At 43.6% G+C, this 14,728-nt stretch overlaps 1 protein-coding gene across 1 annotated transcript in view; it reads right to left on the bottom strand.

Annotated features, from left to right (window-relative positions):
* Positions 1–14,728, bottom strand: part of LOC149980642 (huntingtin-like) — a 128,003-nt gene that overhangs the window by 5,921 nt on the left and 107,354 nt on the right.

Here is a 14,728-nt window from a genome sequence, read left to right as displayed (position 1 = left end):
TACAGTACTAACCTGTATAACCCCAGCAGTACTACAGTACTAACCTGTATAACCCAGCAGTACTACAGTACTAACCTGTATAACCCCAGCAGTACTACAGTACTAACCTGTATAACCCAGCAGTACTACAGTACTAATCTGTATAACCCAGCAGTACTAACCTGTATAACCCCAGCAGTACTACAGTACTAACCTGTATAACCCAGCAGTACTACAGTACTAACCTGTATAACCCAGCAGTACTAACCTGTATAACCCCAGCAGTACTACAGTACTAACCTGTATAACCCCAGCAGTACTACAGTACTAACCTGTATAACCCCAGCAGTACTACAGTACTAACCTGTATAACCCAGCAGTACTAACCTGTATAACCCAGCAGTACTACAGTACTAACCTGTATAACCCCAGCAGTACTACAGTACTAACCTGTATAACCCCAGCAGTACTACAGTACTAACCTGTATAACCCCAGCAGTACTAACCTGTATAACCCAGCAGTACTACAGTACTAACCTGTATAACCCAGCAGTACTAACCTGTATAACCCCAGCAGTACTACAGTACTAACCTGTATAACCCCAGCAGTACTACAGTACTAACCTGTATAACCCCAGCAGTACTAACCTGTATAACCCAGCAGTACTACAGTACTAACCTGTATAACCCAGCAGTACTACAGTACTAACCTGTATAACCCCAGCAGTACTAACCTGTATAACCCAGCAGTACTAACCTGTATAACCCCAGCAGTACTAACCTGTATAACCCCAGCAGTACTAACCTGTATAACCCAGCAGTACTAACCTGTATAACCCCAGCAGTACTACAGTACTAACCTGTATAACCCCAGCAGTACTAACCTGTATAACCCCAGCAGTACTAACCTGTATAACCCAGCAGTACTACAGTACTAACCTGTATAACCCAGCAGTACTACAGTACTAACCTGTATAACCCAGCAGTACTACAGTACTAACCTGTATAACCCAGCAGTACTAACCTGTATAACCCCAGCAGTACTAACCTGTATAACCCAGTAGTACTACAGTACTAACCTGTATAACCCCAGCAGTACTACAGTATTAACCTGTATAGCCCCAGCAGTACTACAGTACTAACCTGTATAACCCCAGCAGTACTAACCTGTATAACCCCAGCAGTACTAACCTGTATAACCCCAGCAGTACTACAGTACTAACCTGTATAACCCCAGCAGTACTACAGTACTAACCTGTATAACCCAGCAGTACTACAGTACTAACCTGTATAACCACAGCAGTACTAACCTGTATAACCCAGCAGTACTACAGTACTAACCTGTATAGCCCCAGCAGTACTACAGTACTAACCTGTATAACCCCAGCAGTACTAACCTGTATAACCCAGCAGTACTACAGTACTAACCTGTATAACCCCAGCAGTACTAACCTGTATAACCCAGCAGTACTACAGTACTAACCTGTATAACCCAGCAGTACTAACCTGTATAACCCAGCAGTACTAACCTGTATAACCCAGCAGTACTACAGTACTAACCTGTATAACCCCAGCAGTACTACAGTACTAACCTGTATAACCCCAGCAGTACTACAGTACTAACCTGTATAACCCAGCAGTACTACAGTACTAACCTGTATAACCCAGCAGTACTAACCTGTATAACCCAGCAGTACTACAGTACTAACCTGTATAACCCAGCAGTACTACAGTACTAACCTGTATAACCCAGCAGTACTAACCTGTATAACCCAGCAGTACTACAGTACTAACCTGTATAACCCCAGCAGTACTAACCTGTATAACCCAGCAGTACTACAGTACTAACCTGTATAACCCCAGCAGTAGTACAGTACCAACCTGTATAACCCCAGCAGTACTACAGTACTAACCTGTATAACCCCAGCAGTACTACAGTACTAACCTGTATAACCCAGCAGTACTACAGTACTAACCTGTATAACCCCAGCAGTACTACAGTACTAACCTGTATAACCCCAGCAGTACTACAGTACTAACCTGTATAACCCCAGCAGTACTACAGTACTAACATGTATAACCCAGCAGTACTACAGTACTAACCTGTATAACCCCAGCAGTACTACAGTACTAACCTGTATAACCCCAGCAGTACTAACCTGTATAACCCAGCAGTACTAACCTGTATAACCGCAGCAGTACTAACCTGTATAACCCCAGCAGTACTACAGTACTAACCTGTATAACCCAGCAGTACTACAGTACTAACCTGTATAACCCCAGCAGTACTAACCTGTATAACCCAGCAGTACTACAGTACTAACCTGTATAACCCCATCAGTACTAACCTGTATAACCCCAGCAGTACTAACCTGTATAACCCAGCAGTACTACAGTACTAACCTGTATAACCCCAGCAGTACTAACCTGTATAACCCCAGCAGTACTAACCTGTATAACCCAGCAGTACTACAGTACTAACCTGTATAACCCCAGCAGTACTAACCTGTATAACCCCAGCAGTACTACAGTACTAACCTGTATAACCGAGCAGTACTACAGTACTAACCTGTATAACCCCAGCAGTACTACAGTACTAACCTGTATAACCCAGCAGTACTACAGTACTAACCTGTATAACCCAGCAGTACTACAGTACTAACCTGTATAACCCCAGCAGTACTAACCTGTATAACCCCAGCAGTACTAACCTGTATAACCCCAGCAGTACTAACCTGTATAACCCCAGCAGTACTACAGTACTAACCTGTATAACCCAGCAGTACTACAGTACTAACCTGTATAACCCCAGCAGTACTAACCTGTATAACCCAGCAGTACTAACCTGTATAACCCAGCAGTACTACAGTACTAACCTGTATAACCCAGCAGTACTAACCTGTATAACCCCAGCAGGACTAACCTGTATAACCCAGCAGTACTACAGTACTAACCTGTATAACCCAGAAGTACTACAGTACTAACCTGTATAACCCCAGCAGTACTAACCTGTATAACCCAGCAGTACTACAGTACTAACCTGTATAACCCCAGCAGTACTACAGTACTAACCTGTATAACCCCAGCAGTACTAACCTGTATAACCCCAGCAGTACTAACCTGTATAACCCCAGCAGTACTACAGTACTAACCTGTATAACCCAGCAGTACTAACCTGTATAACCCAGCAGTACTACAGTACTAACCTGTATAACCCCAGCAGTACTAACCTGTATGACCCAGCAGTACTAACCTGTATAACCCCAGCAGTACTACAGTACTAACCTGTATAACCCAGCAGTACTAACCTGTATAACCCAGCAGTACTACAGTACTAACCTGTATAACCCAGCAGTACTAACCTGTATAACTCCAGCAGTACTACAGTACTAACCTGTATAACCCCAGCAGTACTACAGTACTAACCTGTATAACCCCAGCAGTACTAACCTGTATAACCCAGCAGTACTACAGTACTAACCTGTATAACCCAGCAGTACTACAGTACTAACCTGTATAACCCCAGCAGTACTAACCTGTATAACCCAGCAGTACTAACCTGTATAACCCCAGCAGTACTAACCTGTATAACCCCAGCAGTACTAACCTGTATAACCCAGCAGTACTAACCTGTATAACCCCAGCAGTACTAACCTGTATAACCCCAGCAGTACTACAGTACTAACCTGTATAACCCAGCAGTACTACAGTACTAACCTGTATAACCCAGCAGTACTACAGTACTAACCTGGATAACCCAGCAGTACTACAGTACTAACCTGTATAACCCCAGCAGTACTAACCTGTATAACCCCAGCAGTACTAACCTGTATAACCCAGCAGTACTACAGTACTAACCTGTATAACCCAGCAGTACTACAGTACTAACCTGTATAACCCCAGCAGTACTAACCTGTATAACCCAGCAGTACTACAGTACTAACCTGTATAGCCCCAGCAGTACTACAGTACTAACCTGTATAACCCCAGCAGCACTAACCTGTATAACCCAGCAGTACTACAGTACTAACCTGTATAACCCCAGCAGTACTAACCTGTATAACCCAGCAGTACTACAGTACTAACCTGTATAGCCCCAGCAGTACTACAGTACTAACCTGTATAACCCCAGCAGTACTAACCTGTATAACCCAGCAGTACTACAGTACTAACCTGTATAACCCCAGCAGTACTACAGTACTAACCTGTATAACCCAGCAGTACTAACCTGTATAACCCAGCAGTACTACAGTACTAACCTGTATAACCCAGCAGTACTACAGTACTAACCTGTATAACCCAGCAGTACTAACCTGTATAACCCAGCAGTACTACAGTACTAACCTGTATAACCCCAGCAGTACTAACCTGTATAACCCCAGCAGTACTAACCTGTATAACCCAGCAGTACTACAGTACTAACCTGTATAACCCCAGCAGTACTACAGTACTAACCTGTATAACCCCAGCAGTACTAACCTGTATAACCCAGCAGTACTACAGTACTAACCTGTATAACCCCAGCAGTACTACAGTACTAACCTGTATAACCCCAGCAGTACTACAGTACTAACCTGTATAACCCCAGCAGTACTTCAGTACTAACCTGTATAACCCCAGCAGTACTAACCTGTATAACCCCAGCAGTACTAACCTGTATAACCCAGCAGTACTACAGTACTAACCTGTATAACCCAGCAGTACTAACCTGTATAACCCCAGCAGTACTAACCTGTATAACCCAGCAGTACTACAGTACTAACCTGAATAACCCAGCAGTACTACAGTACTAACCTGTATAACCCCAGCAGTACTAACCTGTATAACCCCCGCAGTACTAACCTGTATAACCCAGCAGTACTACAGTACTAACCTGTATAACCCAGCAGTACTACAGTACTAACCGGTATAACCCCAGCAGTACTAACCTGTATAACCCAGCAGTACTACAGTACTAACCTGTATAAACCCAGCAGTACTAACCTGTATAACCCAGCAGTACTACAGTACTAACCTGTATAACCCAGCAGTACTACAGTACTAACCGGTATAACCCCAGCAGTACTAACCTGTATAACCCAGCAGTACTACAGTACTAACCTGTATAAACCCAGCAGTACTAACCTGTATAACCCAGCAGTACTACAGTACTAACCTGTATAACCCAGCAGTACTAACCTGTATAACCCCAGCAGTACTACAGTACTAACCTGTATAACCCCAGCAGTACTAACCTGTATAACCCAGCAGTACTACAGTACTAACCTGTATAGCCCCAGCAGTACTACAGTACTAACCTGTATAACCCCAGCAGTACTACAGTACTAACCTGTATAACCCCAGCAGTACTAACCTGTATAACCCAGCAGTACTACAGTACTAACCTGTATAACCCCAACAGTACTAACCTGTATAACCCCAGCAGTACTACAGTACTAACCTGTATAACCCCAGCAGTACTACAGTACTAACCTGTATAACCCCAGCAGTACTAACCTGTATAACCCCAGCAGTACTACAGTACTAACCTGTATAACCCAGCAGTACTACAGTACTAACCTGTATAACCCAGCAGTACTACAGTACTAACCTGTATAACCCCAGCAGTACTACAGTACTAACCTGTATAACCCCAGCAGTACTACAGTACTAACCTGTATAACCCAGCAGTACTACAGTACTAACCTGTATAACCCCAGCAGTACTAACCTGTATAACCCAGCAGTACTACAGTACTAACCTGTATAACCCCAGCAGTACTAACCTGTATAACCCCAGCAGTACTAACCTGTATAACCCCAAAAGTACTACAGTACTAACCTGTATAACCCCAGCAGTACTACAGTACTAACCTGTATAACCCAGCAGTACTACAGTACTAACCTGTATAACCCCAGCAGTACTAACCTGTATAACCCAGCAGTACTACAGTACTAACCTGTATAACCCCAGCAGTACTACAGTACTAACCTGTATAACCCCAGCAGTACTAACCTGTATAACCCCAGCAGTACTACAGTACTAACCTGTATAACCCAGCAGTACTACAGTACTAACCTGTATAACCCCAGCAGTACTACAGTACTAACCTGTATAACCCCAGCAGTACTACAGTACTAACCTGTATAACCCCAGCAGTACTAACCTGTATAACCCCAGCAGTAGTAACCTGTATAACCCAGCAGTACTACAGTACTAACCTGTATAACCCAGCAGTACTAACCTGTATAACCCCAGCAGTACTAACCTGTATAACCCCAGCAGTACCACAGTACTAACCTGTATAACCCACCAGTACTAACCTGTATATCCCCAGCAGTACTAACCTGTATAACCCCAGCAGTACTAACCTGTATAACCCCAGCAGTACTACAGTACTAACCTGTATAACCCCAGCAGTACTACAGTACTAACCTGTATAACCCCAGCAGTACTACAGTACTAACCTGTATAACCCCAGCAGTACTAACCTGTATAACCCAGCAGTACTACAGTACTAACCTGTATAACCCCAGCAGTACTAACCTGTATAACCCAGCAGTACTAACCTGTATAACCCCAGCAGTACTACAGTACTAACCTGTATAACCCCAGCAGTACTAACCTGTATAACCCCAGCAGTACTACAGTACTAACCTGTATAACCCAGCAGTACTACAGTACTAACCTGTATAACCCCAGCAGTACTAACCTGTATAACCCCAGCAGTACTAACCTGTATAACCTCAGCAGTACTAACCTGTATAACCCCAGCAGTACTACAGTACTAACCTGTATAACCCAGCAGTACTACAGTACTAACCTGTATAACCCAGCAGTACTACAGTACTAACCTGTATAACCCCAGCAGTACTAACCTGTATAACCCCAGCAGTACTAACCTGTATAACCCAGCAGTACTAACCTGTATAACCCAGCAGTACTACAGTACTAACCCGTATAACCCAGCAGTACTACAGTACTAACCCGTATAACCCAGCAGTACTACAGTACTAACCTGTATAACCCAGCAGTACTACAGTACTAACCTGTATAACCCAGCAGTACTACAGTACTAACCTGTATAACCCCAGCAGTACTACAGTACTAACCTGTATAACCCAGCAGTACTACAGTACTAACCTGTATAACCCCAGCAGTACTAACCTGTATAACCCCAGCAGTACTAACCTGTATAACCCCAGCAGTACTACAGTACTAACCTGTATAACCCAGCAGTACTAACCTGTATAACCCAGCAGTACTACAGTACTAACCTGTATAACCCAGCAGTACTACAGTACTAACCTGTATAATCCCAGCAGTACTACAGTACTAACCTGTATAACCCAGCAGTACTAACCTGTATAACCCAGCAGTACTAACCTGTATAACCCAGCAGTACTACAGTACTAACCTGTATAACCCCAGCAGTACTAACCTGTATGACCCAGCAGTACTAACCTGTATAACCCCAGCAGTACTACAGTACTAACCTGTATAACCCAGCAGTACTAACCTGTATAACCCAGCAGTACTACAGTACTAACCTGTATAACCCAGCAGTACTAACCTGTATAACTCCAGCAGTACTACAGTACTAACCTGTATAACCCCAGCAGTACTACAGTACTAACCTGTATAACCCCAGCAGTACTAACCTGTATAACCCAGCAGTACTACAGTACTAACCTGTATAACCCAGCAGTACTACAGTACTAACCTGTATAACCCCAGCAGTACTAACCTGTATAACCCAGCAGTACTAACCTGTATAACCCCAGCAGTACTAACCTGTATAACCCCAGCAGTACTAACCTGTATAACCCAGCAGTACTAACCTGTATAACCCCAGCAGTACTAACCTGTATAACCCCAGCAGTACTACAGTACTAACCTGTATAACCCAGCAGTACTACAGTACTAACCTGTATAACCCAGCAGTACTACAGTACTAACCTGTATAACCCAGCAGTACTACAGTACTAACCTGTATAACCCCAGCAGTACTAACCTGTATAACCCCAGCAGTACTAACCTGTATAACCCAGCAGTACTACAGTACTAACCTGTATAACCCAGCAGTACTACAGTACTAACCTGTATAACCCCAGCAGTACTAACCTGTATAACCCAGCAGTACTACAGTACTAACCTGTATAGCCCCAGCAGTACTACAGTACTAACCTGTATAACCCCAGCAGTACTAACCTGTATAACCCAGCAGTACTACAGTACTAACCTGTATAACCCCAGCAGTACTAACCTGTATAACCCAGCAGTACTACAGTACTAACCTGTATAGCCCCAGCAGTACTACAGTACTAACCTGTATAACCCCAGCAGTACTAACCTGTATAACCCAGCAGTACTACAGTACTAACCTGTATAACCCCAGCAGTACTACAGTACTAACCTGTATAACCCAGCAGTACTAACCTGTATAACCCAGCAGTACTACAGTACTAACCTGTATAACCCAGCAGTACTACAGTACTAACCTGTATAACCCAGCAGTACTAACCTGTATAACCCAGCAGTACTACAGTACTAACCTGTATAACCCCAGCAGTACTAACCTGTATAACCCCAGCAGTACTAACCTGTATAACCCAGCAGTACTACAGTACTAACCTGTATAACCCCAGCAGTACTACAGTACTAACCTGTATAACCCCAGCAGTACTAACCTGTATAACCCAGCAGTACTACAGTACTAACCTGTATAACCCCAGCAGTACTACAGTACTAACCTGTATAACCCCAGCAGTACTATAGTACTAACCTGTATAACCCCAGCAGTACTACAGTACTAACCTGTATAACCCCAGCAGTACTAACCTGTATAACCCCAGCAGTACTAACCTGTATAACCCAGCAGTACTACAGTACTAACCTGTATAACCCAGCAGTACTAACCTGTATAACCCCAGCAGTACTAACCTGTATAACCCAGCAGTACTACAGTACTAACCTGAATAACCCAGCAGTACTACAGTACTAACCTGTATAACCCCAGCAGTACTAACCTGTATAACCCCAGCAGTACTAACCTGTATAACCCAGCAGTACTACAGTACTAACCTGTATAACCCAGCAGTACTACAGTACTAACCGGTATAACCCCAGCAGTACTAACCTGTATAACCCAGCAGTACTACAGTACTAACCTGTATAACCCAGCAGTACTAACCTGTATAACCCCAGCAGTACTACAGTACTAACCTGTATAACCCCAGCAGTACTAACCTCTATAACCCAGCAGTACTACAGTACTAACCTGTATAGCCCCAGCAGTACTACAGTACTAACCTGTATAACCCCAGCAGTACTACAGTACTAACCTGTATAACCCCAGCAGTACTAACCTGTATAACCCAGCAGTACTACAGTACTAACCTGTATAACCCCAACAGTACTAACCTGTATAACCCCAGCAGTACTACAGTACTAACCTGTATAACCCCAGCAGTACTACAGTACTAACCTGTATAACCCCAGCAGTACTAACCTGTATAACCCCAGCAGTACTACAGTACTAACCTGTATAACCCAGCAGTACTACAGTACTAACCTGTATAACCCAGCAGTACTACAGTACTAACCTGTATAACCCCAGCAGTACTACAGTACTAACCTGGATAACCCCAGCAGTACTACAGTACTAACCTGTATAACCCAGCAGTACTACAGTACTAACCTGTATAACCCCAGCAGTACTAACCTGTATAACCCAGCAGTACTACAGTACTAACCTGTATAACCCCAGCAGTACTAACCTGTATAACCCCAGCAGTACTCACCTGTATAACCCCAGCAGTACTACAGTACTAACCTGTATAACCCCAGCAGTACTACAGTACTAACCTGTATAACCCAGCAGTACTACAGTACTAACCTGTATAACCCCATCAGTACTAACCTGTATAACCCAGCAGTACTACAGTACTAACCTGTATAACCCCAGCAGTACTACAGTACTAACCTGTATAACCCCAGCAGTACTAACCTGTATAACCCCAGCAGTACTACAGTACTAACCTGTATAACCCAGCAGTACTACAGTACTAACCTGTATAACCCCAGCAGTACTACAGTACTAACCTGTATAACCCCAGCAGTACTACAGTACTAACCTGTATAACCCCAGCAGTACTAACCTGTATAACCCCAGCAGTAGTAACCTGTATAACCCAGCAGTACTACAGTACTAACCTGTATAACCCAGCAGTACTAACCTGTATAACCCCAGCAGTACTAACCTGTATAACCCCAGCAGTACTACAGTACTAACCTGTATAACCCACCAGTACTAACCTGTATAACCCCAGCAGTACTAACCTGTATAACCCCAGCAGTACTAACCTGTATAACCCCAGCAGTACTACAGTACTAACCTGTATAACCCCAGCAGTACTACAGTACTAACCTGTATAACCCCAGCAGTACTACAGTACTAACCTGTATAACCCCAGCAGTACTAACCTGTATAACCCAGCAGTACTACAGTACTAACCTGTATAACCCCAGCAGTACTAACCTGTATAACCCAGCAGTACTAACCTGTATAACCCCAGCAGTACTACAGTACTAACCTGTATAACCCCAGCAGTACTAACCTGTATAACCCCAGCAGTACTACAGTACTAACCTGTATAACCCAGCAGTACTACAGTACTAACCTGTATAACCCCAGCAGTACTAACCTGTATAACCCCAGCAGTACTAACCTGTATAACCCCAGCAGTACTAACCTGTATAACCCCAGCAGTACTACAGTACTAACCTGTATAACCCAGCAGTACTACAGTACTAACCTGTATAACCCAGCAGTACTACAGTACTAACCTGTATAACCCCAGCAGTACTAACCTGTATAACCCCAGCAGTACTAACCTGTATAACCCAGCAGTACTACAGTACTAACCTGTATAACCCAGCAGTACTACAGTACTAACCCGTATAACCCAGCAGTACTACAGTACTAACCTGTATAACCCAGCAGTACTACAGTACTAACCTGTATAACCCCAGCAGTACTACAGTACTAACCTGTATAACCCCAGCAGTACTACAGTACTAACCTGTATAACCCAGCAGTACTACAGTACTAACCTGTATAACCCCAGCAGTACTAACCTGTATAACCCCAGCAGTACTACAGTACTAACCTGTATAACCCCAGCAGTACTAACCTGTATAACCCCAGCAGTACTAACCTGTATAACCCAGCAGTACTACAGTACTAACCTGTATAACCCCAGCAGTACTAACCTGTATAACCCCAGCAGTACTAACCTGTATAACCCAGCAGTACTAACCTGTATAACCCAGCAGTACTACAGTACTAACCTGTATAACCCAGCAGTACTACAGTACTAACCTGTATAACCCAGCAGTACTACAGTACTAACCTGTATAACCCCAGCAGTACTAACCTGTATAACCCCAGCAGTACTAACCTGTATAACCCCAGCAGTACTAACCTGTATAACCCAGCAGTACTAACCTGTATAACCCCAGCAGTACTAACATGTATAACCCCAGCAGTACTACAGTACTAACCTGTATAAACCCAGCAGTACTACAGTACTAACCTGTATAACCCCAGCAGTACTAACCTGTATAACCCCAGCAGTACTAACCTGTATAACCCAGCAGTACTACAGTACTAACCTGTATAACCCAGCAGTACTACAGTACTAACCTGTATAACCCAGCAGTACTACAGTACTAACCTGTATAACCCCAGCAGTACTAACCTGTATAACCCAGCAGTACTACAGTACTAACCTGTATAACCCCAGCAGTACTACAGTACTAACCTGTATAACCCAGCAGTACTACAGTACTAACCTGTATAACCCCAGCAGTACTACAGTACTAACCTGTATAACCCCAGCAGTACTACAGTACTAACCTGTATAACCCAGCAGTACTAACCTGTATAACCCCAGCAGTACTACAGTACTAACCTGTATAACCCAGCAGTACTACAGTACTAACCTGTATAACCCCAGCAGTACTACAGTACTAACCTGTATAACCCAGCAGTACTACAGTACTAACCTGTATAACCCCAGCAGTACTAACCTGTATAACCCCAGCAGTACTACAGTACTAACCTGTATAACCCAGCAGTACTACAGTACTCTGTATAACCCCAGCAGTACTACAGTACTAACCTGTATAACCCAGCAGTACTACAGTACTAACCTGTATAACCCCAGCAGTACTAACCTGTATAACCCAGCAGTACTAACCTGTATAACCCCAGCAGTACTACAGTACTAACCTGTATAACCCCAGCAGTACTAACCTGTATAACCCCAGCAGTACTACAGTACTAACCTGTATAACCCAGCAGTACTACAGTACTAACCTGTATAACCCCAGCAGTACTAACCTGTATAACCCCAGCAGTACTAACCTGTATAACCCCAGCAGTACTAACCTGTATAACCCCAGCAGTACTACAGTACTAACCTGTATAACCCAGCAGTACTACAGTACTAACCTGTGTAACCCAGCAGTACTACAGTACTAACCTGTATAACCCCAGCAGTACTAACCTGTATAACCCCAGCAGTACTAACCTGTATAACCCAGCAGTACTACAGTACTAACCTGTATAACCCAGCAGTACTACAGTACTAACCCGTATAACCCAGCAGTACTACAGTACTAACCTGTATAACCCAGCAGTACTACAGTACTAACCTGTATAACCCCAGCAGTACTACAGTACTAACCTGTATAACCCCAGCAGTACTACAGTACTAACCTGTATAACCCAGCAGTACTACAGTACTAACCTGTATAACCCCAGCAGTACTAACCTGTATAACCCCAGCAGTACTACAGTACTAACCTGTATAACCCCAGCAGTACTAACCTGTATAACCCCAGCAGTACTAACCTGTATAACCCAGCAGTACTACAGTACTAACCTGTATAACCCCAGCAGTACTAACCTGTATAACCCCAGCAGTACTAACCTGTATAACCCAGCAGTACTAACCTGTATAACCCAGCAGTACTACAGTACTAACCTGTATAACCCAGCAGTACTACAGTACTAACCTGTATAACCCAGCAGTACTACAGTACTAACCTGTATAACCCCAGCAGTACTAACCTGTATAACCCCAGCAGTACTAACCTGTATAACCCCAGCAGTACTAACCTGTATAACCCAGCAGTACTAACCTGTATAACCCCAGCAGTACTAACATGTATAACCCCAGCAGTACTACAGTACTAACCTGTATAAACCCAGCAGTACTACAGTACTAACCTGTATAACCCCAGCAGTACTAACCTGTATAACCCCAGCAGTACTAACCTGTATAACCCAGCAGTACTACAGTACTAACCTGCATAACCCAGCAGTACTACAGTACTAACCTGTATAACCCAGCAGTACTACAGTACTAACCTGTATAACCCCAGCAGTACTAACCTGTATAACCCAGCAGTACTACAGTACTAACCTGTATAACCCCAGCAGTACTACAGTACTAACCTGTATAACCCAGCAGTACTACAGTACTAACCTGTATAACCCCAGCAGTACTACAGTACTAACCTGTATAACCCCAGCAGTACTACAGTACTAACCTGTATAACCCAGCAGTACTAACCTGTATAACCCCAGCAGTACTACAGTACTAACCTGTATAACCCAGCAGTACTACAGTACCAACCTGTATAACCCCAGCAGTACTACAGTACTAACCTGTATAACCCAGCAGTACTACAGTACTAACCTGTATAACCCCAGCAGTACTAACCTGTATAACCCCAGCAGTACTACAGTACTAACCTGTATAACCCAGCAGTACTACAGTACTCTGTATAACCCCAGCAGTACTACAGTACTAACCTGTATAACCCAGCAGTACTACAGTACTAACCTGTATAACCCCAGCAGTACTACAGTACTAACCTGTATAACCCAGCAGTACTACAGTACTAACCTGTATAACCCAGCAGTACTACAGTACTAACCTGTATAACCCAGCAGTACTACAGTACTAACCTGTATAACCCAGCAGTACTAACCTGTATAACCCCAGCAGTACTACAGTACTAACCTGTATAACCCCAGCAGTACTACAGTACTAACCTGTATAACCCCAGCAGTACTAACCTGTATAACCCAGCAGTACTACAGTACTAACCTGTATAACCCAGTAGTACTACAGTACTAACCTGTATAACCCAGCAGTACTAACCTGTATAACCCAGCAGTACTAACCTGTATAACCCCAGCAGTACTAACCTGTATAACCCAGCAGTACTAACCTGTATAACCCAGCAGTACTACAGTACTAACCTGTATAACCCAGCAGTACTAACCTGTATAACCCCAGCAGTACTAACCTGTATAACCCCAGCAGTACTAACCTGTATAACCCCAGCAGTACTAACCTGTATAACCCCAGCAGTACTAACCTGTATAACCCCAGCAGTACTACAGTACTAACCTGTATAACCCAGCAGTACTACAGTACTAACCTGTATAACCCAGCAGTACTACAGTACTAACCTGTATAACCCCAGCAGTACTAACCTGTATAACCCCAGCAGTACTAACCTGTATAACCCAGCAGTACTACAGTACTAACCTGTATAACCCAGCAGTACTACAGTACTAACCTGTATAACCCAGCAGTACTACAGTACTAACCTGTATAACCCAGCAGTACTAACCTGTATAACCCAGCAGTACTACAATACTAACCTGTATAACCCAGCAGTACTAACC

The sequence above is a fragment of the Oncorhynchus mykiss genome, chromosome 10 (assembly GCF_057628025.1).
Source record: "Oncorhynchus mykiss isolate SJ-2025 chromosome 10, ASM5762802v1, whole genome shotgun sequence".
NCBI lineage: Eukaryota > Metazoa > Chordata > Actinopteri > Salmoniformes > Salmonidae > Oncorhynchus > Oncorhynchus mykiss.
This window is presented reverse-complemented; position numbering and strand designations above follow the sequence as displayed.